Source organism: Mobula birostris, chromosome 20 (genome assembly GCF_030028105.1).
Source record: "Mobula birostris isolate sMobBir1 chromosome 20, sMobBir1.hap1, whole genome shotgun sequence".
NCBI lineage: Eukaryota > Metazoa > Chordata > Chondrichthyes > Myliobatiformes > Myliobatidae > Mobula > Mobula birostris.
The window spans coordinates 43306654-43331193 of record NC_092389.1 but is presented as its reverse complement, the minus strand read 5'-3'; the positions used below and the strand labels follow the sequence as shown (position 1 = coordinate 43331193).

The 24540-nt window shown below is 43.8% G+C and overlaps 1 long non-coding RNA gene across 1 annotated transcript in view; it reads right to left on the bottom strand.

Moving 5' to 3' along the window:
- The window catches only part of LOC140185546 (uncharacterized), a 51239-nt gene extending 27741 nt beyond the window's left edge, over positions 1-23498 (bottom strand). The window contains exons 1-2 of the long non-coding RNA XR_011882648.1: positions 23412-23498; positions 16838-16977 (exon numbers count right to left, since the gene is read on the bottom strand). This is a non-coding gene — a long non-coding RNA (uncharacterized lncRNA). The remainder of the gene's footprint in view (positions 1-16837; positions 16978-23411) is intronic.
- Positions 23499-24540: the final 1042 nt, after the last annotated feature.

The window sequence follows — 24540 nt, the reverse complement described above, 5'->3', positions numbered from 1 at the left end:
CATGATAACACTTGTGGCCTGCCTCCAGCTCATCCTGGGACTGTTTTGGTTGTTTATGTAAGTGAGGCATTTGACTGCACGTTTTGGTATACAGTACATGTGACATGTAAAGTTAATCTTTAAAAATCTTTACTTAACTAACAATATCAACTATAACCATAAGACATGGGAGCAGAATTTAAGCGTTTGACCCATCGGTTCTGTTCCACCATTCCAACATAGAAACATAGAAAACCTACAGCACAATACAGGCCCTTCGGCCCACAAAGTTGTGCCGAACATGTCTCTACCTTAGAAATTACTAGGCTTACCTATAACCCTCATGTACCTATCCAAAAGTCTCTTGAAAGACCCTATTGTTTCCGCCTCCACCACCGTTGCCGGCAGCCCATTCCACGCACTCAACACTCTCTGAGTAAAAAACTTACCCCTGACATCTCCTCTGCACCTGCTCCCCAGCACCTTAAACCTGTATCTTCTTGTGGCAACCATTTCAGCCCTGGGAAAAAGCCTCTGACTATCCACATGATCAATGCCTCTCATCATCTTATACACCTCTATCAGGTCACCTCTCATCCTCCGTCACTCCAAGGAAAAAAGGCCGAGTTCACTAACCTACTCTCATAAGGCATGCTCCCCAATCCAGGCAACATCCTTGTAAATCTCCTCTGCACCCTTTCTATGGTTTCTACATTCTTCCTGTAGTGAGGCGACCAGAACTGAGCACAGTACTCCATGTGGAGTCTGACCAGGGTCCTATATAACTGCAACATTACCTCTCGGCTCCTAAATTCAATTCCATGATTGATGAAGGCCAATACACCGTACGCCTCCCCAACCACAGAGTCAACCTGCGCAGCTGCTTTGAGTGTCCTATGGACTCGGACCCCAAGATCCCTCTGATCCTCCACACTGCCAAGAGTCTTACCATTAATACTATATTCTGCCATCATATTTAACCTACCAAAGTAAACCACCTCATACTTATCTGGGTTGAACTCCATCTGCTATTTCTCAGCCCAGTTTTGCATCCTATCAATGTCCTGCTGTAACCTCTGACAGCCCTTCACACTATCCACAGCACCTCCAACCTTTGTGTCATCAGCAAACTTTCTAACCCATCCCTTCACTTCGTCATCCAGGTTATTTATAAAAATCATGAAGAGTAAGGGTCCCAGAACAGATCCCTGAGGCACTCCACTGGTGACCGACCTCCATGCAGAATATGACCCGTCTACAACCACTCTTTGTCTTCTGTGGGCAAGCCAGTTCTGGATCTACAAAGCAATGTCCCCTTGGATCCCATGCCTCCTTACTTTCTCAATAAGTCTTGCATGGGGTACCTTATCAAATGCCTTGCTGAAATCCATAACACTACATCTACCGCTCTACCTTCATCAATGTGCGTAGTCACATCCTCAAAAAATTCAATCAGGTTTGTAAGGCATGACCTGCCCTTGACAAAGCCATGCTGACTATTCCTAATCATACTTTACCTCTCCAAATATTCATAAATCCTGCCTCTCAGGATCTTCTCCATCAACTTACCAACCACTGAAGTAAAACTCGCTGGTCTATAATTTCCTGGGCTATCTCTACTCCCTTTCTTGAATAATGGAACAACATTCGCAACCCTCCAATCCTCCGGAGCCTCTCCCGTCCCTATTGATGATGCAAAGATCATCGCCAGAGGCTCAGCAGTCTCCTCCCTCGCCTGCCACAGTAGCCTAGAGTACATCTCATCCGGTCCCAGCGACTTATCCAACTTGAAGCTTTCCAAAAGCTCCAGCACATCCTCTTTTTTAATATCTACATGCTCAAGCTTTTCAGTCTGCTGCAAGACTCCCTCTCAACCCCATTCTCCTGCCTTCTCCCCTTAATCTTTGACACCCTGACTAAGCAAGAACCTATCAAGCTTTGCTTTAAATATACCCAATGACTTGAACTTAACAACCGTCTATGGCAATAAATTCCACAGACTCACAATTCTCTGACTAAAGAGATTCCTCTTCTTCGTTGTTCTCAATGGAAGTCTCTCTATTCTGAGGCTGTGTCCTCTGGTCCTAGATTACCCCACTATAAGAAACTTCCACTCCACATCTACTCTATCTATTCCTTTCAAGATTTAATAGGTTTCAACGAGATTCTCTCTCATTCTTTTAAACTCCAGCAAAAACAGGCCCAGAGTCATCAAAAACACTTCTCAAATATTAACCCTTTCATTCCTTGAATCATTCTCATGAACCTCCTCTGGACCATCTCCAATGCCAGCACATCTTTTCTTAGGTAATGGGCTCAAAACTGCTTACAATACGCCAAGTGAGGCCTGATCAATGCCTTATAAAGATTCTGCATTACATACTTGCTTTTATATTCAACTCCTCTTGAAATGAATGCTAACATTGCATTTGCCTTTGTTAAAACATTATATACAGCATTTCATAAAAGGCCCTCTATAAAGTAGTCAATTAATCCCTAAGGAAAGCGTACTTTGAGAAGAATAACAAAATTTAACAGTTCTAATTGTTAACATTAAAAACAATTGAAATAGCTTAATTAAAACAAACTGCAAAATCAAGTCAAATAATGTCTTCTTCACCACAGTTGCTTTCCCTTACAAACTGAGCTCAATAAGGAACAACAGGCTGCTGGAAGAATTCAGCAGGTTGAACGGCCATCTGTGGGAGAAAAGGAATTGCCAACGTTTTGGGGCAAACCCCTGCACAACCCTGAACCAGGATCTGCAGTCTCCCACATCTCCCCAGTGATGATGCATTGTACCTCACTGCCAAAAACAAGAAATAAAACCTATAATTGCAAAGTCAAAGTTGAGTTCATGAGTTCATGAAGGGTCCCACCCACTTTGCTCATAGACTGTCTGTCCCACTCCATCAGTGAAAACGTTAGGTAGCATCCATGCCAGGACCACCGGACTCAAAACAGTAACTTTCCAAAGCAATGAGGCTGACCAACACCTCCACCCACTAACTCACCCCTCCATGCCCCCAACCACCACTACTTTATCATTTCCTGTCAGTCGCCTTATGTACAGACACTCCTGTGCCTAGCATCACTTTATGGACATAGAATCAATCTATGTATGTAAGATATCTTATGTATTTACACTTATTATGTTTTTATTATTATTGTGTTCTTTATCTTACTGTGTATTTTTGTGCTGCATTAGATCCAGAGTAACAATTATTTTGTTCTCCTTTACACTTGTGTACTGGAAATGACATTAAGCAACCTTGAAACTTGAATCTTGTCATAGGTACTTGTCCATTATGGGGTATGAGTGGTGCCCAAGGAGGGATAGCATCTCTGGTGAAGGGGATTGCTGTGTCCATTCTGGAGGAGGTCATTCACCTTTGGGCCCACCAGGGTCAGCTCTCACCTGTGGCTCCAAGTAGCTGTTTGCATGCGACAGTGGCCACACCCCATTACAATGAATCGACAGGTGGGCTAAACCAGGTGAGTGTAGCTGGATGGCCTCGTACTCTGGTGAGACAGGGACACGCCTGTCCTAGCATATCAAGTCAGTTCCAGCGGACTGGGTGAATGAGATCTACAGTGAGATCCGACGGCCAAGAAGGCCGTTCTGCAACACTCCGTGGAGACCGAAAGGGGTGATATGGCCCAGAAGGTGTCACGGTCATCCACTACACCCAATGAAGACCCTACTTTGTAACAGGTACTCATACCACTGGACCCAGATTTCTGAGGTTTGGAGAGTGGAATTGTCGCAGTGTAACGGCTTTTCCACTTTAAAAGCTCTCCTGCACAGGTCTCCTATCATTGTTAGACATGGTAGACAACCAACCATATATGCACAGGTGCAATGAAAAACTAACTTGGGCAGCATCACGGGCACATAGCATTAAATAAGCAGCATTTTTCAAGGAAAACATTTATTCTGAACTCAAACTGTAAAATATTGTTACATAGGACTTTGGAAATGCTACAGATGCTGGAAATCCAAGCAACACACAGAAAGTGCTGGAGGAACTCAGCAGGCCAGGCAGCATCTATGGAAAAGCGTGCAGTTGCTTTCCACGGGGATCCCTTGTCCATCCTTCCCTCCCCACTGATCTCTCTCCCGGCACTTACCCTTGCAAGCAGAACAAGTGCTACACCTGCCCCTACACCTCCTCCCTCACTACCATTCAGGGCCCCAAACACTCTTTCCATGTGAGACGACATTTCACCTGTGAGCCTCTTGGGTCATATACATATAGTGTGGCTTCCTGTATATCGGGGAGACCTGACATAGATTGGGAGACCACTTCGCAGAGCACCTACGTACCGTCTGCCGGAAGAAGCAGGATCTCCCAGTGGCCACCCATTTTAATTCCACTTGCCATTCCCATTCTGATATGTCAATCCATGGCCTCCTCTATTGTCGTGAAGAGGCCACACTCGGATTGGAGGAACAACACTTCATATTTTGTCTGGGTAGCCTCATACTCGATGGCATGAATATCGATTTCTCGAACTTCCGGTAATGCCCACCCCCCACCACACCATTCCTCATCCACCTTTCTCTCTCACCTTATCTCCTTGGCTGCCCATCGCCTCCATCTGGTGCTCCACCCCCTTTTTCTTTCTTCCATGGTCTTCTGTCTTCCCCTATCAGACTTCCCCTTCTCCAGCCCAGTATTTCTTTCACCAATCAACTTCCCAGCTCCTTACTTCACCCTTCCACCTCCTGGTTTCACCTATCATCTGGTGTTTTAAATCTATTCTTCAGCATTTTTCCCCAGTCTAGTCAAAGGGTCTCAGCGTGAAACATTGACTGTACTTTTTTCCATAGATGCTGCCTGACCTGCTGAGTTCCTCCAACATTTTGTGTGTGTTGCTTAGAAATGCTAAGTCAGTTTTGCACTGAGAACAGAAAGATTACTGTATGTCCTCCTGTAGGACTTGCAACTATACAATACATTGTAGGCTCTCTCCTGAGACTACAACAGGGAGTCTACATTACTTACCTGGGTCTTCCAGCATCTTGGCCACTTTGAGAAATATTTAGCACAGCACTCTCACAAAACAAGTGTGGAAACCTTCCCCATAAAACTTGGTACAGCACTCTTGTGCATGTCTAGACCAGTAGTTTGACACCTGGGAGTCTAATTTGGAGACACTGAAGACCGCAGATGCTTGATCTGCAAGATGCTGAAGGAACTCAGCATATTAGATGGCAGTTGTGGTGGGAAGTAGTGAATCAACATTCTTAGATCAAGACTATTAGGGAGTATTCTGGAGTTATGCGAATAGAGCAGATATTAATTCAAACAAAAAGCAATCTTCAGTTTTTATTGTAAATTGCAAGCAGTAAATTGAAGGTTGGCACAAGCTGTTCCACAGTCTAAGAGATTGCATATGTATCAGCCAAACTTAAAACAATAGGCACACACACAGAACACCAGAGGAACTCAGCATCTATGGAAAAGAGTGAACAGTCGATGTTTCCGGCCAAGACCCTTCTTCAGGGTTGCTAATTGTCCGGTGTCAGCTATAGGTTTAGGGAAATTGCACTATTGCAAATTGTCAACATTGTGTAAGTTCAGGGATGTTTGCAACTAGTTTGTCTCAGCAATGCTATTTGAACATTCAGAGGTGTCTCCTACTATAGATATGCAATTCAGAGGAACCATTGTCAACCCAAAGTATTGAAGTTGAAAACTGTATTGAATCATCTACTGTTATCATTGATCTTAAGGGTATGAAAATGGGATGTACTTTTGAGTTTGGGAGAGTCTACCGAGACTGTCTCCGGAAGAATGCCTGCTTCTAAAATTAGTCAGCTCCATCATGAGCACTAGCCTCCATATTATCCAAAACATCTTCAAGAAACAATGCCTCAGAAAGGCAGCATCCATCGTTAAGGACACCCAGCACCCAGGACATGCCCTCCCCTCATTGTTACCATCAGGAAGGAAGTAAAGAAGACACACACTCAACAAGTCAGCAACAGCTTCTTCCCCTCTGCAATCTGGTTTCTAAATGGACAAGGAACCCATGAACACTACCTCACTACTTTCTTTATTTCTGTTTTTGCACTATTTCTTTTAAGTTAACTACTCAATATACATAAACATACTTACTGTGTTTCAGTTTTTTCCTATAGTTATCATGTATTTCATTGTACTGCTGCCGCAAGGTTAACAAATTTTATGACATATGCCGGTGATATTAAATTTGTATCTGATTTGTTGCGATGAATAAAGACTTCTATATCACCAGCTTCCATGTCTTTCTGGTGACTTCAATCACAGTCACAACAAAGGCACCTGGGCTGAATGATGGAGGGGACATAGCCAGTATAAAGAGGTGAGGGATCAGGATGGAACAAGAGCGGGTAAGCAATAGGTGAATTTACTCTGCTTGCTGTTTCCAGAGCATCATCTGAAGAGTTCAGTCTGTTTCCTCTCAGCCAGTTTAATACAGTCTCAAACCTACTCATACTAAACCTTCAAACAAAAAAGTCTAAACCACTCAAGATTTGAACTGTCAGACAATCTTGCTACAGCACAGTAGCCATTTGATTTCTTAGGTGAAACACTTGCCAAGATTACTGTTGTCTCCATTTTTGATGGAAACACCTTTAGCTTTTCAAATAAAACAAAAAAGAAAGAATATACTGGAACTACACGGCAAGTGACGACACATCTGTGCAAAGAGAAACCATGTTAGTGATCTCTCATAAGACTTAGTCAGAGTGTCATACAGCACAGAAGTAGTTCCTTCAGTCTGACTCTAATAAGTATGTCGTGGGCATGCATGTCGTTGGTTCTGGGAGCATGGTGATACATGCGGACTGACCCCAGCATATCCTCAGACTGTGTTGGATGTTGACGTATTTCACTGCATGTTTTGATGTCAATGTGACAAATAAGGCTAATCTAATCTAATTTAACCATTCTGACCAATCTGCCTACCTCTTCTTCCAATTTGCTTACATTTTGTCCAAATCCCACCAAAACTTCCTCATATATATACCTGTCCAAATGTCTTTTGCAATTGCAATTGTACCCTTATCACTTCTTCAATGGTTCAATGGTTCAGTTTAATATCAGAGAATGTATACAGTACACAACCTGAAATTCTTACTCTTCACTGACATCCATGAAACAGAAAGAAACCCCAAAGAATGAATGCAGAAAAACATTAGAACCTTAAAAGCCCCCTGCACACAAGCAGCAGCAAGGCATCAACCCTCCCCCAACTTACTTCAGCAGAAAGTATCCACACCCACCACCCGCCACCCACCAAGCAGTAGCAAAGCCCCCAAAGACACTACGATCTGCAGTCCATGCTGACTTTGGTTCTTTGCGGGAATGGGACCCGATCTCAGGATTTCACAACCAGCTGTTGTTCAGCATGCCAAGGGCTCAGCCTAAGAGTCTGGCTCGGATTGGAAGCCTAGAATCTTGGGGCTCTGGAGATGGGTGGATCAAGGGTCAGTGTCATGGCAGGAGACCCGTTTGTCGTAAGGGGAGTGGGGATATCTGCAGCTATGTGCCTGGAGACCTGAGATCTTTGAGATCTTCAGGCACAGAGCTCGAAAAAAGCGACGTAACAGACTTTTAACATCATAAACCAACGAGTTGTTTGTTATATCTCCCTGCTCACTGGGAAAATGGAGACAACTCCTTCTCCCTTATTAGGCAGAGAGACAGCCTGTGGTATGCCGTATACTGGGTGAAATGCAAAGTCTTTGGGGTAGCTGCAAGTCTGTGTCTTTACTGTGGCTTTGCTCATGCTTGAGTGCTCGGTGGTGGGTGCCGATGCTTTTTATTTGCTAGTGGGGGGAGGGGGAATTATTGCTTGCTGCCGCTTACGCATGGGAGAGGGGAAGCTGGAGGGGGACTTTGAAGTTCTAACATCTAACTGTCGTTCATTCTTTGGGGCATTCTTCTGTTTTTGTGGATGGTTGTGAAGAAAAAGCATTTCAGGAAGTATATTGTATACATTTCTCTGACATTAAATTGTACCTTTGAAAACCACTGTTCATAACCCAGTGCTTCAACATGCCACAGGCTTCGTCTATCACTGACAAATGATAGAGAATTGTCATCCTTTCCACAGAGAGAGAGAAACCAACAGATGTTTTGATGTTACAATCTGAAGTGATGTTTATTCAAGCTCACACGACTCAAGAATGAGAGAGAGAGAGAGAGAGAGAGAAAGAAAGAATGTCAATCACAGACCTGAGGGGCAACCTCTTCACACATAGGGTGGTGAGTTTATGAAATGGGCTGCCAGAAGAAAGTGGGGTAGGGATAGGAGCTAAGGTGGCGTCAAGTTCACCTGTAAAACAGCTTGAATTCCTCTCTTTAATGTCTCTTGTTTCCATTTACTAGGTGGCTGAGGTCCTGTGATCGACATTCTCTCTCTCTCTCTCTCTCTCTCGCTCCCTCCTTCCCTCCTCCCCCCGCCCAAAGGAGGTGTAAAGCACTCCTTCCCTTCACTAGCCTGCAGGACACCCTTGGGCAAGGTGCAGCACCTGCTTAGCAGCCGCCCTCCCCACCAATCAGAAACATGTGAAGCCATGGGAGCAGGTGGTGGATGGTTATGTGAGCAACTGGTGCATATCACAAGTCCTGGTTATGTGACCACTGACGCCAGGCAGACAACCTTTGAAGGTTATTGATACTGGCTTGTAAGGACACTGTCCAGAAGAAGACAATGACAAACCACTTCGGTGGAGACATTTGCCAAGAACAATCTTTCTTTCTTCTACTTTTTTATAACAACGGGATAGAATCTGCCCTTGAGCCTGGCGGTACACGCTTTCAGGCTTTCGTCCCTTCTGCCCAGGTAATAAAGACTTCATTCACAGTTGAGAAATTCAGAGGAGCATCATCATGAGGACAGAGAAAAGATTAAGAGCTGTCTCCACTTGATTGCCGATATGGAAAAGAGGCATACAATAGAAATGGGTGATGAAGAAGCTGTTTACCTTCCAGTTGGCTGAGAGAAGGCAGGGCAGCTAAACGATGGACAGGTCAGCTTACCAGTGATAGGACTGTATGCTCTCCTTGGAAGATAGGGATCATATTTTAAAATTCCAGCAACAACTCCATCCAAGTATGATCTCTTCAACACTCCATCTGTTATTTCATACCTCATGGGCTGGCACAATAATGAGGTGGTTAATCTAACACTTCACATTGCCAGCAATTGGGGTTCAATTCCCTCTGCTGTCTGCAGAGTCTGTACATTCTCCCCACAACTGTGTGGGTTTCTTCTTGGTTCTCTGATTTCCACCCCCCCCTCCACATTCTAAAGATGTACAGGTTAGGGTTGGTGAGTTGTGGGCATGTTATGTTGGCACCTGAATCATGGAGACACTTCGCAACTGCCTGAAACGCGTTTGAACTGTGTTGGTTGGTTGACGGAAGATGACACATTTCACTGTGTGTCTTGATGTTTCAATGTACATGTGACAAATAAAGCCAATCTCTCTAAGACTTTACTTCCCTTTCAAATTGCCTTCAAATAACTCCCACTGGCTAGATCTCTAAATCCCCCTTCAGCTTTGCATACATAGTGGGATATTGATAAGATTTTGATAGCTCCTGACTACCTCAAGTTCAAGTTCAAGTCTATTGTTATCTAACTGTATCCAGTACTGTGCAAAATCTTAGGCCCATCTATATAGCTAGGGTGCCTAAGACTTTTGCACAGTACTGTATTTGTCAACGTGGAGCGGAGAGCAAGTATGTAAATCTGGTGGGAGCAAAGGATGTTGGGAATGGGAAGGATGGAGCACTGAGGGAGGGGTGTAGGACATGTGGCAATGAAGGAGTGCCAGGGGAGAGAATGGTAGAGCGGGTACAGACACAACCACCCCTGAGACACCAGGCAAGGTCATTTGATTCCAAACAATTGGTTTATTGATCATGACAGAATGTCTTTCTGGTACTTCTCACCCCCTTCATTCTCCCTTCCCCTTTTCCCAACCATGATTCCCCTCTCCCTTCCCCCTTCCCACTCTCAGTTCCTAATGGAGACCCTTAACAGAATCAGATTTATCATCACTCACATGGGTCATGATTTTTTTTTTGTGGCAGCAGCAAAATGACTATAGTACTGTGCAAAAGTCTTAGGCGCCTAGCTATATATATATGTGTCTAAGACTTTTGCAGAGTACTGTACTGTACATGCATAGAACCAAATGAAACAATTCCTCCGGAGCAAGGTGTACAACACGGTACATACAGTATAACTCACACGCAACACATAAAGTAATGTTACCTGTCATGTGTGACGCCAAGCAGAGTTACCGGATGGATGATGCTAATGAGAGAGATAACGGAAGACAATGGAGAAACATTCAAAATACTAATGAGAGAGAAGAGAGAGATTAATGAGAAAGGAACACAATTCAAATATTGACAGACTGGTTGCTTTGAACCTGAACTGTTTGAAGTTTGATGGACAGGTGATACCCCAGCGGGGGGATAAAAAGAGCAGGTTTGCTAAGGACGAGACACGCCACAAGACCCTGGAAAGAGCAGTGTGCCCCCACAAGTTGGTAGGAGTTTGGAGGACCAGTTCGTGGGAACTGATCAGAGGCTCACAGGGTGTAAAGGTACGATCAGTGGGAACCTAGGGTGTGTGTTCACCCTTGCCTGGGTGCCGGGTTCACTGCGGAAGAACGATCGTATCCGGAACGGAGGGGTCACAACGGGATTAGAAGACATCAAAAGGTCTGCCCGAAGCCAACTGCGAAGACATCAAAAGGTCTGCCTGAAACCAAATTGTATCTCTCTCTCTCTCCAACGGTACGACAACAGCGATTTCTGCGAACTGCACTAAGCTGAACTGAACTCTGCTTCACGACTGATCACTTTACCCCTAGACTGCGATAGAGCTTGGTTGATTCCTATTACCCTAGTTCTGTGTATATGTGTATATTATCATTGCTAACCTGTTACATTTATATCCTTACAATTAGTGTACTGTATTACTTATTTCTTTAATAAAACTTTATTAGTTCCTAGTAATCCAGTCTCCAACGAGCGTTCCATTTCTGCTGGTTTGGCAACCCAGTTACGGGGTACGTAACATACCACAAATAAATTAACAAATAATAAGGTGCATTTACGACACAAGTCAAAAATTAAACTGCATACCCTATTGGTGATTCATGTGATGTTGGGTTAGTGGCAGTGAGAGCGTAGAAATAATAACCACTGAAATATTCAAATTTACAGAAAGAACATCACAAAATAATCTTAAAGACATGATGCATTTTATTTCCTTTGAAAAGAACCCAATCTAAATTCTCATTCCTCACAGATGACCTGATTAGATAGATTCTACATTCCAGTTAATAACTAAAGATAAACATGTCTGGAAAGCCAATAGGCGTTGTAACAGTTGTTTCTCAGTTAGGTAAGTTTTTGCGGTGAAAATCAATTTCTGAACAGCACTAATTACAAATATACATGATAGGATTTATTAGCTCTTTTTACCCCCAGTCACCCACTAACCACCCTGCCTATCACACAGATAGAACCAGGGAGGAGCAGTGGACTTCATGGTTATAACTACAGTAATCATTTCATATTGAACTCGAATTCAGTGTCAAAAACACAAACAACACTAGAAAAAGAAGGATTACTTTTCCATTTTTGTCATTTACAGTGTTTCTTTTGTTTTTTTCTGCTGCTGTTAAAAAACAGATTTCACATGATCTACACTTGATGGTCAGTTTATTAGGTACACCTGTACATCTGTTCATTAATGCAAATATCTAATCAGCCAATCACGTGACAGCAACTCAATGCATAAAATCATACAGACATGGTCAAGAGATTCAGTTGTTGTTCAAACCAAGCATCTGAATGGGGAAGAAATGTGATCTAGGTGACTTTGACTGTGGAATGATTGTTGGTACCAGACAGGGTGGTTTGAGTCTTTCAGAAACTGCTGATCTCCTGGGATTTTCATGCACAACACTCTCTAGAGAGACATTCTGTAATGATCAATAAACTAATTGTTTAGAATTTAATGACCTTGCCTGGTGTCTCAGGGCTGGGTGTGTCTGCTCCCACACCATCAAACCCCGCCCCCCCCAACACTCCTTAACTGCCACCTGTCCAACACCCCTCCCATGGCACTCCACCCTCACCATTCCCAACATCCTTTGCTCCTACCAGATTTACAAACCCACTCTCCGCTCCACATTGACAAATACAGTACTGTGTTAAAGTCTTAGGCACTCCACCTATATGTATGTGCCTAAGACTTTTACACAGTACTGTAGACACCTCTTTCCATTAAGATTTCCTTACAATGATAGATGCTATTTCATCCTATGCCCATAGAAGTGTATAAAATCATAAGGGGCCCAGGAACGTCACGCTAGCGTATTGGTTAACACAATCTCTTTACACTGCCAGCAATCACCAGTCAAGTTCAATTCCTACCACTAGTATGATCTCCCCCAAACAGCATGAAAGACGTACAGATTAGGTTTAGTAAATTGAGGGCATGTTATTTAGGCTTGCCAGATTGGTAACAATATATGTGTGCTGCCTCTCAACACAAACCTTGTTGATCTTTTTAAGGCATCCATTAGTCTTGCGAGACCATGGATCTGCGCCTGGAAAGACTTCACTCTCCAGGGTGCAGGCCTGGGCAAGGTTGTACAGAAGACCAGCAGTTGCCCATGCTGCAAGTCTCCCCTCTCCACAACACCAATATTGTCCAAGGGAAGGGCATTAGGACCCATACAGCTTGGCACCAGTGTCGTCGCAGAGCAATGTGTGATTAAGTGCCTTACTCAAGGACACAACACGTTGCCTCGGCTGGGGCTCGAACTCACGACCTTCAGGTTGCTAGTCCAATGCCTTAACCACTTGGCCACATGCCCACACTTGTTGATCTAATTTGACATAAATGACATGTTGATCACGCTGCTGTCTGTGTCAGAGTTGGTAAGCGAGGGAGGTGTGCAGTCCAACAGCAAGTGATTATTTTAGTCGCTTTTCTTGTGATAACAAGATCCTGTTGACATTGTTAACGTGGAATGCTGCAAGTCTGATTCATTGGTTTATTGGTGAATGGCAGCGGTGGAGCTGTGTGGCTTCAGTCTTAGCAAGGACTTGGCCTCAAGCTGCGGTTTTGCTGTGCGCATCATGCCAGGAGAAAGCCATCGGAGCCAATGTGGTCCATCGGAGTGCTAGAGGCAGTGTAGCACTGCGTACACGTTGGAGTCAGTGCTGCTCTCCAGTGTTTGCTTGGCAGATGACAAGAAGTATTGTGTTTGACTAGAGACTGCTACAACGTTCATGGACTCAGGGATCAGGACTATATATTTTATTATGTGACTGTATTTTATTGATATTTTATATGTGCTGCGTGTGCCTTGTGATGTGAATGACTGTTGGTACTGTGTTTTGCACCTTGGCCCTCCAAGTAATGCACTTTGTTTGGCTGTATTCATGGGTATTCATGTACGGTTGAATGACAATTAAACTTGAACTTGAACTTTAACATTACACCATTTCGGGGTTTTGATATACATGTGACAAATAAAGTGAATCTTCATTTTTTTTTTCTTTAGATAGGGTGAATGTACTCACTCTTTATTCAAGGGTTGGGGAATTAAGAACTAAAGGGTTTAAGGTTAGAGAGGAAAGATTTAAAGGGTATCTAAGGACAGGCTTTTCATACAGAGGGTGCTGGATAGATGGAGCAAGCTGTCAGAGGAAGTGTAGAGGTGTTCATTTCAAAGACATTTCAAAAGGCGTACAGGGAAGGGTCACATGGACTAAATACAAGCAAATGTGACTAGCTCAGATAGGCTTGGCCTGTAGGGCCTGCTACATGCTTCTATGACCCGATGTTCAATATGTAATATGAAAACAGCAGAAGTAGAAACACTCAACAAGTCCTAAAAAGTTTTAATCCTAAAATTACCACCACTTACTAAAACTAATTTGTACAACCATCTCAGTCATCAACATGCATATCACCTTCAAGACTTCCCAGTCCTTCGATTCAAGTGGAAATTATAAGAGACTGCACGTGCTAGAATCAGGAGCAAGAAAATTAACACCTAGAGGACCTCAGGATCCAGGGAAAGAGACCTGAAGCATTAACTCTGGTTCTTCTTCCACAGATATTGCCTGACCTGCTGAGTCTTTCCAGCTAGCTTTGTCAGTTTCTAAATATGAAACACAAACAAATTCTCCAAATCTGTACTTTGTCTGAGACATGAATAAATTATCCAATCAAATCAACGCTGACTTCTTATTCAAATTATTTTAGCAGCCCGTGGTTAGATTTCAGAGTGATATGGCTGATAAGCAAATTATACTGCTCTGCATCTGTAGGAGATTTCTTATAAGCTTTATATATCTATACAAATAGCATTATAATAATGAAACTCCTTTTTACTGGGCATCTCTAGGAAGGCGGCTCATTAGCGCCTTCCTATCAGCCACTGGACTCTGCCACAAGGAAACCACCTTTCTCAGGCTCTGTACAGCTCGGGTGCATACAACTTTGGTCCCGCCAAACCCATGAGGCTGGCATGTCTCGTCCACCCAAAGCCCAATTTGTGTGAATGCTGTGTGATTTACTGCTCCCTACAATCACCCGTCGGCAAAAAAAAACAGATTGTACACTGCATACAATTATAAAGAAAGTATATTTAAGAAAAACAAAAAGGGCCCATTATAATTAATCAGTCACATGTGCACAGGTGGAGCTCAAATCTTCTAGAAGCTGCAGTTTTCAGTGTTTCGATGTACCCACTGCAACAGCTCCTATTCACTGCTCCCTGGTAATAGCTCCCTTCTTGGGCTCCATTGGATCGCACGTTCCTGCCAGATCAAATCCTATGCCCAGTTCTCTCAAGCTCCTTCTCTCTCCATCTCCCGCTGAAAAAGACCTTGACCCACACCAGTGTCCGTCACAAAAGCTGCTCCCCCCAGCATTCTCTAGAACCTCCTCCCAGTTCCACATTCCTGATTGGATGACACACACATTCCAAAGAAACCCTTATCTTTAAGGGTAACCCAAATACTGCCAGCAGGACACACTGCTTCTACAGAAAACCCATTACAGGAAATACACCGCAACATTAGCAGTAAAACCTTTACCAGGGCATTGCAATAGTTTATGTCAGATAAGTTTTAATAATGAAGTCTTTCAATGTGGAGCATTGCCACAAGAAAGCAGCATCCATCATAAAGGACCCCCACCATCCAGGCTATGCTCCTTTCTTGCTGATGCCATAGGGAAGGAGGTACAGGAGCCCTAGATCCCACACCACCAGCTTCAGGAACAGTTATTACCCTACACCCATCAGACAGCAAAACCAGTGTGGATAACTTCATTCACCTCAGCACTGAATTGATTCCACAACCTCTGGACTCATTTTCAAAGGACTCTACAATTCATGTTCTCAGTATTATTTATTTACTTATTTATTTTTTATTTCTACAGATTGTCTTCTTTTGCATATTGTTCTTTGTCATTATTTCTGTGTAGTTTTTCATTGATTCTATTGTATTTCTCTGTCCTACTGAGAATGCCTGTAAGAAAATAAAACCTCAAAGCAGTATCTGATGACATATGCATAGTTTGATAATATATAGATGGTATAGTCCAGAGTTCATCATCGGGAAAGTAGACAGGCAAAAGATTGTCACAGAGAAGGATAATAATACACTATAAAGTCCAAAATTTGGGGTAGTGTGTCATGGCTGGGAAGGCAAATTACAATATGATAGGACTTGGCCGATGTGGACTGAAAGCAATGATTTGTAACCAATTCTCCATGCAATTGATGGGACTCAAGGAATGAGATAGAGTTGGGGCTAATGGAAACGGTGGATTATAGACCATTCTCAGAAGCTTCATGTAACCTAGGGAGTGACTTCCTGAGAAATAAGTTCTCTTGCTCAGAGAAACATGAATAGCAGGAAACTTCTGTGGTCCACATTAGGTGCCAAAGATGCTACACAAGAGCTTCCACTTGTATTGATGACATGGACGAATACTGGAGGTAAGATTACTAAGTGTACATTTGACAAGTGATGATGTGGATGAAGAAGACTGACTTCATCTGCAGAATTAACTTGCTGAGTTGATAACATTGAATTTAATCCTGAAAAATGAGCTAATACATTTTGGGAGGAATAACACACAAATTGTTTAAATGTTGGAGCATCTGAAACTGTAAGGTGATGTTTTGAAGCATATATCATCATGATACAGACGTCATCAGCAGGGACAACATTTAGTGCCCAACTTTATGACTTGGACACAGGTGACAGGGAAGGTGGCTGGGTGGAGGAGTGGGGTGGAGTAGGAAGCTGGCAGGTGATAAGTGGAAAAGGTAAACGGCTGAAGAAGAAGGAAGTTAACAGGAGAGGATGGTGGACTATGGGGGAAAGGGAAGGAGGAAGGAACCAGAGGAAAGAGAGAAGAGAAGTGGTGAGGGGGTAACCAGTAAAGGGAATGGGAAAGTAGAGTGGGGGGGGGCACGAAATTACTGGAAGTTTGTGAAATTGATATTCATGCCATCAGGTTGGATAAGAAGTGCTGCTCTTCTAACCTGATCATGGCCTCTTGTGGCAGTAGAGGAGGCCATGGCCCTACATATCACTATGGGAATGCGAGTCAATTGAAATAGTTGGCCACTGGGATATCCTGCCTTCTCTGGTGGACAGAGTGAAGCAGGCGCTCGACGAAGTAGTCCTCCCAATCTATGTTGGGTTTCACTGAGGTAGAGGCCACACAAGGAGCACTGGATACAGAAAATGACCCTTAAACATTCATGAGTGAAGTGCAGGAACATCGATTATCATACCTTTCTGCATCATTCTTCACTGATTTAAGTTCTTCTTGTACAGCACCAAGTTCTTGCGACTGAAATTCTCTCTGATTATGCACCTTCTCTCTGACAGACCCCAGTCGTGTCTTTACTGTGGAGAGCTCATCTCTCAGTTTCTATTACAAAAATGATTAACAATTATTTTGTGTTCTCTATTGATTCTCATCCAACAATAATTTCAAACATCCACCCTCCAAATGTTTGACATTAACTGAAGAAAAAGCTAAGTAGTTGTGGCACACAACGGCGATTCCTTTACTTGCATCTTCAGAAATTTTATTTCTATCTTTAATATCTCTATTTTTCCCTTTCAGAGTTCTTTTGAAGACCCTGACCTGGAGTTACATGCTGACTATGGTTCTTTGCTGGAATGGGACCTGCTCTCGGGGTTCCACAATCGGCTGCTATTCGGCATGCCTAAGACTTCGGCACGGATTCTGAAGCCTGGGATCTCGAGGAACTGGAGACGGGCGGATCAAGAGTCGATGTCGCCACAGGAGATCTGTGTGTCGTTGGGGGAGTCAGAACATCTGCTGTGTGCCTGGGGACCCGGGATACTTGCAATCTCCAGGCACAGAGCTCGAAAAAAGCAACGTAACGGACTTTTAACATCGTACACCAGCGAGTTGTTTGTTATGTCTCACTGCTCTTTGGAAAGTGGAGGCACCTCTTTCTCTCTTAGTAGGAGAGAGAGAGCCTGCAGCATGTCGAATTATCGGGTGAACAATGTAGTCTTTGGAGTAACTGCAACTCTGTGTCTTTGCTATTGCTTTGCTCAGGCTTGAGTGCTGGTAGCGGGTGCGCTTTATTTTTGCCGGTGGGGGGAGGGGGACTGTTGCTCGCTGCTGCTTACGTGTGGGAGGGAGGGGAGCTGGATGTGGGCACTTTGGGGTTCTAACATTTAACTATCTTGGGGCACTCCTCTGTTTTCGTGAATGGTTGTGAAGAAAAAGCATTTCAGGGTGTATATTAAAACAACAGCAATTCTGCAGATGCTGGAAATTCAAGCAACACACATCAAAGTTGCTGGTGAACGCAGCAGGCCAAGCAGCATCTCTAGGAAGAGGTACAGTCGACGGTTCAGGCCGAGACCCTTCGTCAGGATTAACTGAATGAAGAGTTAGTAAGAGATTTGAAAGTGGGAGGGGGAGGGGGAGATCTGAACTCCAGTTGGCTTTAGGATTCGTTTCCCTTTTGCCAATCAACTGTCCAGCTCTTGGCTCCATCCCTCCCTCTCCTGTCTTCTCCTATCATTTTGGATCTCCCCCTCCCCCTCCCACTTTTAAATCTCTTACTAGCTCTTCTTTCAGTTAGTCCTGACGAAGGGTCTCGGCCTGAAACGTCGACTGCACCTCTTCCTAGAGATGCTGCCTGGCCTGCTGCGTTCACCAGCAACTTTGATGTGTGTTGTCAGGGTGTATATTGTATACATTTCTCCAACATTAAATTGTACCTTTGAAACAGTTTGTGGTTTGGGGTGACTCGGGTCCCCAAAGATCCTTCAGGCCCTTTTTACACACCTGTCTCTGTAAATGTCCTGAAGAGCAAGAAGTCCACATCTACAGATGCTCTGGGCTGTCCGCACCACTCTCTGCAGAGTCCTGTGATTAAGGGAGCTACAGTTCCCATACCAGGCAGTGAGTCAGGATGCTCTTAATTGTGCCCCTGTAGAAAGTTCTCAAGATTTGAGGGCCCATACCAAACTTCTTCAACCATCTGAGGTGAAAGAGGCGCAGTTGTGCTTTTTTCACAACTCAGCTGGTGTGTACAGTCCACGTGAGGTCCTCGGTGATGTGTATGCCGAGGAGTTTAAAGCTATTCACCCTCTCAACCCCAGATCCATTGATGTCAATAGGCATTAGCCTGTCTCCCATTCCTCTTGTAATCCACAACCAGCTCCTTTGTTTTTGCAACATTGAGGGAGAGGTTGTTTTCTTGACACCACTGTGTCAGGGTGATGACTTCTTCTCTGTAGGCTAACTCATTATTATTTGAGGTAAGGCAAATCAATGTACTATCAACAGCAAATTTAATTAGCAAGTTGGAGCTGTGGGTGGCAACACAGTCATGGGTAAACAGAGAGTAAAGAAGGGGGCTTAGTACACAGCCCTGAGGGGCTCCTGTGTTGAGGGTCAGAGGGGCAGAGGTGAGGGAGCCCACTATTACCACCTGCCGGCAATCTGACAGGAAGTCCAGGATCCAGCTGCACAAGGCTTGGTGAAGGCCAAGATCTCTGAGCTTCTTGTCGAGCCTGGAGGGAATTATGGTCCTGAATGCTGAACTGTAGTCCAGGAACAGCATTCTCACATTTGTTCCTTCAGATGCTGCTCAACCTGCTGAATTCGTCCAGCAAGTTCCTGGGTGTCAACATCTCTGAAGATCTATCTTGGGCTCAACATATTGATGCAATTACAAAGAAGACATGACAGTGGCTATATTTCATTGGGAGTTTGAGGAGATCTGATATGTTACCAAAGATTCTCGCAAATTTCTGCAGATATTCCTTGAAGAGCATTCTAACTGGTTGCATCACTGTCTGGTATGGAGTGGGGTGGGGGGGGGAACACACTGCGCAGGATCAGGAAAAGCCTCAGACAGTTGCAAACTCAGTCAGCTCCATCATGGGCAGTAGCCTTCCCAGCATTCAAGACATCTTTAAAAGGTGATGCCTCAAAAAGGTAGTATCAACCATTAAGGACTCCCATCACCAAGGACATGCCATCTTCTCATTGCTACCATCAGAAAGGAGGTACAAGAGCCTGAAGGAACACATGCAATGTATATGTACACATGTATATATATTTCTTAATGTAATTTATAGTTTGTTTAATTAGGTATTGTTCTGTACTGTTGCCTCGAAACAACAAATTTCACAACATATGCCAGTGACATTAAATCTGGTTCTGATCTGTCCAGGACATTTACAATCTAGGAACTGTTAAAGCAACACACATCAAAGTTGCTGGTGAATGCAGCAGGCCAAGCAGCATCTGTAGGAAGAGGTGCAGTCGACGTTTCAGGCCGAGACCCTTCGTCAGGACTGTTAAAGCACCTTTTCCCTTTCTGAACAATTACCCATTACAATTTGATGAAGGACTTTGATCAAGGCAGAGACCTCGACCTTGACCCTGCTTTGTGCATCTGGATCCTGGACTTCCTGTCAGATCGCCGGCAGGTGGTAAGAGTGGGCTCCCTCACCTCTGCCCCCCTGACCCTCAACACAGGAGCCCCACGGGGCTGTGTCCTAAGCCCCCTCTTTTACTCACTGTATACCCATGACTGTGTCGCCACCAACAGCTCCAATCTGCTAATTAAATTTGCCAACGACACTACATTGATTGGCCTAATCTCAAACAATAATGAGGTGGCCTACAGGGAAGAAATCATCTCTCTGACACAGTGTATCAAGAAAACAACCTCTCCCTCAATGTTGCAAAAACAAAGGAGCTGGTTGTGGATTACAGGAGGAATGGAGATGGGCTAACCCCTATTGACATCAGTAGATCTGGGGATGAGAGGGCAAACAGCTTTAAGTTCCTCGGCATCCGCATCACTGAGGACCTCACGTGGTCTGTACACACCGGCTGTGTGGTGAAAAAGGCACAACAGCGCCTTTTTCATCTCAGATGGTTGAGGAAGCTTGGGATGGGCCCCCAAATCCTAAGAACTTTCTACAGGGACACAATTGAGAGCATCCTGACTGGCTGCATCACTGCCTGGTATGGGAACTGTACCTCCCTTAATCACAGGACTCTGCAGAGAGTGGTGCAGACAGCCCAGCGCATCTGTAGATGTGAACTTTCCATGATTCAGGACATTTACAAAGACAGGTGTGTAAAAAGGGCCCGAAGGATCATTGGAGACCCAAGTCACCCCAACCACAATCTATTCCAGCTGCTACCATCCGGGAAACGGTACCGCAGCATAAAAGCCAGGACCAACAGGCTCCGAGACAGCTTCTTTCACCAGGCCATCAGACTGATGAACTCACTCTGATTTGAGTGTATTTCTATGTTACATTAACTGTTCTATTTATTATAAATTACTATGATTGCACATTGCACATTTAGACAGAGATGTAATGTAAAGATTTTTACTCCTCGCATATGTGAAGGATGTACAAAATAAAGTCAATTCAATTCAAATTCAATTCAATGAAGGGTCTTGGTCCAAAACATCAACTGTTTATTCCCAGATTGATGCTGCCTGATCAGTTGAGTTTTATTCTATTTTATTGAGAGAAAGGACTCAGTGACAGGCTCGTCTAGAGCAATAAGCCTGCACTGCCCAATTTCAATCTATGTGACCAATTAATTTACTAATCTGTATGCCTTTGGGCTGTGGAAGGCAATAGGAGCACCTGGAGGAAACCAATGTGGTCATGGGGAGGACATACAGGGTCCTTATAGATAGCAGCAGGAACTGAACCAGGCTGCTGGCGCTCTAATAGAGTTATTCTACTATGTCGCCCTTTCCTCAAGCATTCCATGTGTTACTCCAGTCTTCCAGCATCTGCAGAATCTCATGTGTCTCAATACAGCTTCTAGATTCCGTCCAAGGGATTTGGAAGACAGGCAATTTTGATCTGTGGCCAGGGAAGTGTATTTTACAACCTCTTTGTTAGGGAGTATTCTGGAGTGATGTGAATAGAGCAGATATTAATTCAAACAAGAACCAGTCTTCAGTTCTTGTTGTGAATTGCAAGCAGTAAATTGAAGCTAAACTGGCCCACATACTTAGAGATATGGTTTGCAAAACGTTGACTATGAGACGTTTGCATATACTGTACATCAGACAAACATTAAGACAATGTGGTTGTGTTAATTGGCCTGCAGCAGTCCAGACAACTAAGGATTTAAGTAATTTGCACCACCATAAACAAGTTCAGCAAGTTTTCGATTAGTTTGTCTCAGCAAGGGTATTTGAACATACAAGGAGTGATTAATAAGTTCGTGGCCAAAGGTGGAGGGAGATGGGTTATACAGCTCTCGTTACGTGCACGTGCAGTTCAACTCTTCGAGTGGTTATGCAGAAAGTTTAAAGTTAATAACTCATCTGTAGATATACAATTCAAAGGAAGCATTGTCAACCCAAAGTATATAAGTCAATGATGTCATTGTAACTATTGGAACTGTTTTGAATCACCTGGTGTTACTTTTGATCTCAAGGGTATAAAAACGTGATGTACTTTTGGGTTTGTAAAACTCTACCATGAATGTCTCCATGAGAATGCCTGCTTGTAGTGCTGAACAAAAACTTCTCTATAATCACCTTCACTGTCTCTCCAGGGACTATGAACACAATCACAGCAGTCTTAAATCCTTGATGACCATCTTCCCTCACTAAGTTCCTCACTAAATTCGCTTTGAATCAACTCGCTGAACACTCCTCAAGATTGACTTACAGAGTTAGTGTGTACCCTTGCCCCTTAAGCAATTACTTTTATAACCTGGGTTTTACTTGACCAGTCCATGATTCTGAACAGGGTGGGACCACAAGAATGGACAACTCAACAGTGCCCGCCCAAAAGAAAACAATATGTTGACCTTATTGTCTCAATAGTGTATCAACTGATGTGTCAAACAATGAGACTCTCAACTTAAGTCTTAGTAGATAAAAAAAGATAAAGAATAACTTCATTTGTCACCTGTGCATTGAGACATGAAAACATACAGTGAAATGTGTCGCTTGCATCAACAACCAGCAAAGTCCAGGCATGTTCTGGAACAGCCTGCACCTGTCACCACGCTTGGTCACAAAATGTAACATGCCCACAACTTACTAACCCTAACCCATATGTGGGAGAATTCAGAAGGAAACCAGAGCATCTGGAGGAAACCCATATAGTCATAGGGAGGAAATACAGACAGGCAATGGCAGGAATTGAAACCCAATTGGTGATCACTGGTGCTTAAAGTGTTCTGCTAACCACAATGTTATCCCAAGTCAGTTGGGCTTATTAGCATTCAAATCATTTAGACGTACAAATGGACATTTAATATCCAATTATTCTAATTAATTCACTGTTCTATACATCACATATAAGTAAATCACAAAAGTCATGGCTCAGACATAAATACTAGCCATAGAAATAACCAAGTTTTCTCTGAGTTCTGAACTCAGGGTCCTCTTTCTTTGATTGTTATTCCTAGAATGGGACATCCTTACTGATGCCCCGTCCTTTACATAGTTTCTTTGAGAGTCATAGAACATTACAACACAGAAACAGGCCCTTTGGCCCATCTTGTTTGTGCCATCCTGTTTTCCTGCTTAGACCCATGCACAAAAGTCTTAGCTGGGGTGCCTAAGACTGTTGCACAGTACTGTATTAATTTTACGCATTGCACTGTACTACTGTTGCAAGTGAAAACAAATTTCATGAATTTGTGAGTGATGGTAAACCTGATTCTGATATGGGTCTCTCTTGTGGACTGAGAGTGGGAGAGGGAAATCATGGTTGGGTAAGGGGGAAGAGAAAGGAGAGGGAATTGGAAACACCAGAGAAACATTCTGTAATGATCAATAAAATAATTATTTCAAATCCATTGACCTTGCCTGGTGTCTGCACCTGCACCACTCTTCGTCCCTGACACTCCTTCTTGGCCACCTGTTCCACACCCCTCTCACGGCACTCTACCCTTGCCATTCCCTAGGTATATATATGTGCTTAAGAATTTTGCACAGTACTGTGTACACCCAGACCATATTCCATCACACCTTTCCCATTTATATACTTATCAAAACTTCCCTCAATGTTACAGTTGAACTTGCACCACCACTTCCCCAAAGTCAGGGAAACAGGACACATCTGTTCTGATACTCCCTTACATATTGTTAATTTCAGCAACTCAAGTTAAGGTTGAACAACCTTATGATCCTGTTAAGGTTGAACAACCTTATGATCAATTGCACTTGTTTAATTCTACTTCTGCTTTGTATTAGCCCAGATCGTTTGCATCAAGTTGACTTCTTTTCCGTAGCTAGTGCTTCTCCTTCCTCAGGAGGCTAAAGAAATTTGGCATGTCCCCGCTGACCCTCACGAACACACCATAGAGAAAAAAAGTTCAAAGTTCAAAGCAAATTTATTATCAAAGTATCACCATATACTACCCTGAGATTGATTTTCCTACAGGCAGAAAACTCCCAAGAACAATCATGGTCATAAAGACCATGATCAACCATATCATTTTCACCCTAGTTGAACTACTAAGGTAAAACTAAGGTTGAACTACTATGGAGGAGGAGGGAAGATGGCGGCGCGACGCAGCTCGCAGCAGCCACTCCAGTGGTGATGTCAGTTATTTGTCAAGTAGGGTGCCATGCACAATCCTGATTTGATGGAGACGGACGTGAGAGCACGGAGGAACATCTGGTGAAACTTCTGAAATGCCTGCTTCATTGCTGCTGTTACTGTGTGGTCCAGAATCTCCAGAGGAGAAGGCCCCGAGTCCTCGGCTTTGCTTGTTGCTCGGCGGCCGGGGCAGGGTCAAAGCGCTCGGCAGAGGATGGTGCTCGGAGAGGCTGGTCGGAGACTCGAAGTTTTCGGACGGACTCAGAGTCTGCTGTGGTTGGGTGCTTCCAATGGTGCTGCATCGGTGAGTTGGCGGTGCTTGGAGGTCCATGGCGGGAAGAGTTCCTCCCTTCTGCCGCCTGCGTGGAATGATATCTATCGGGACTTT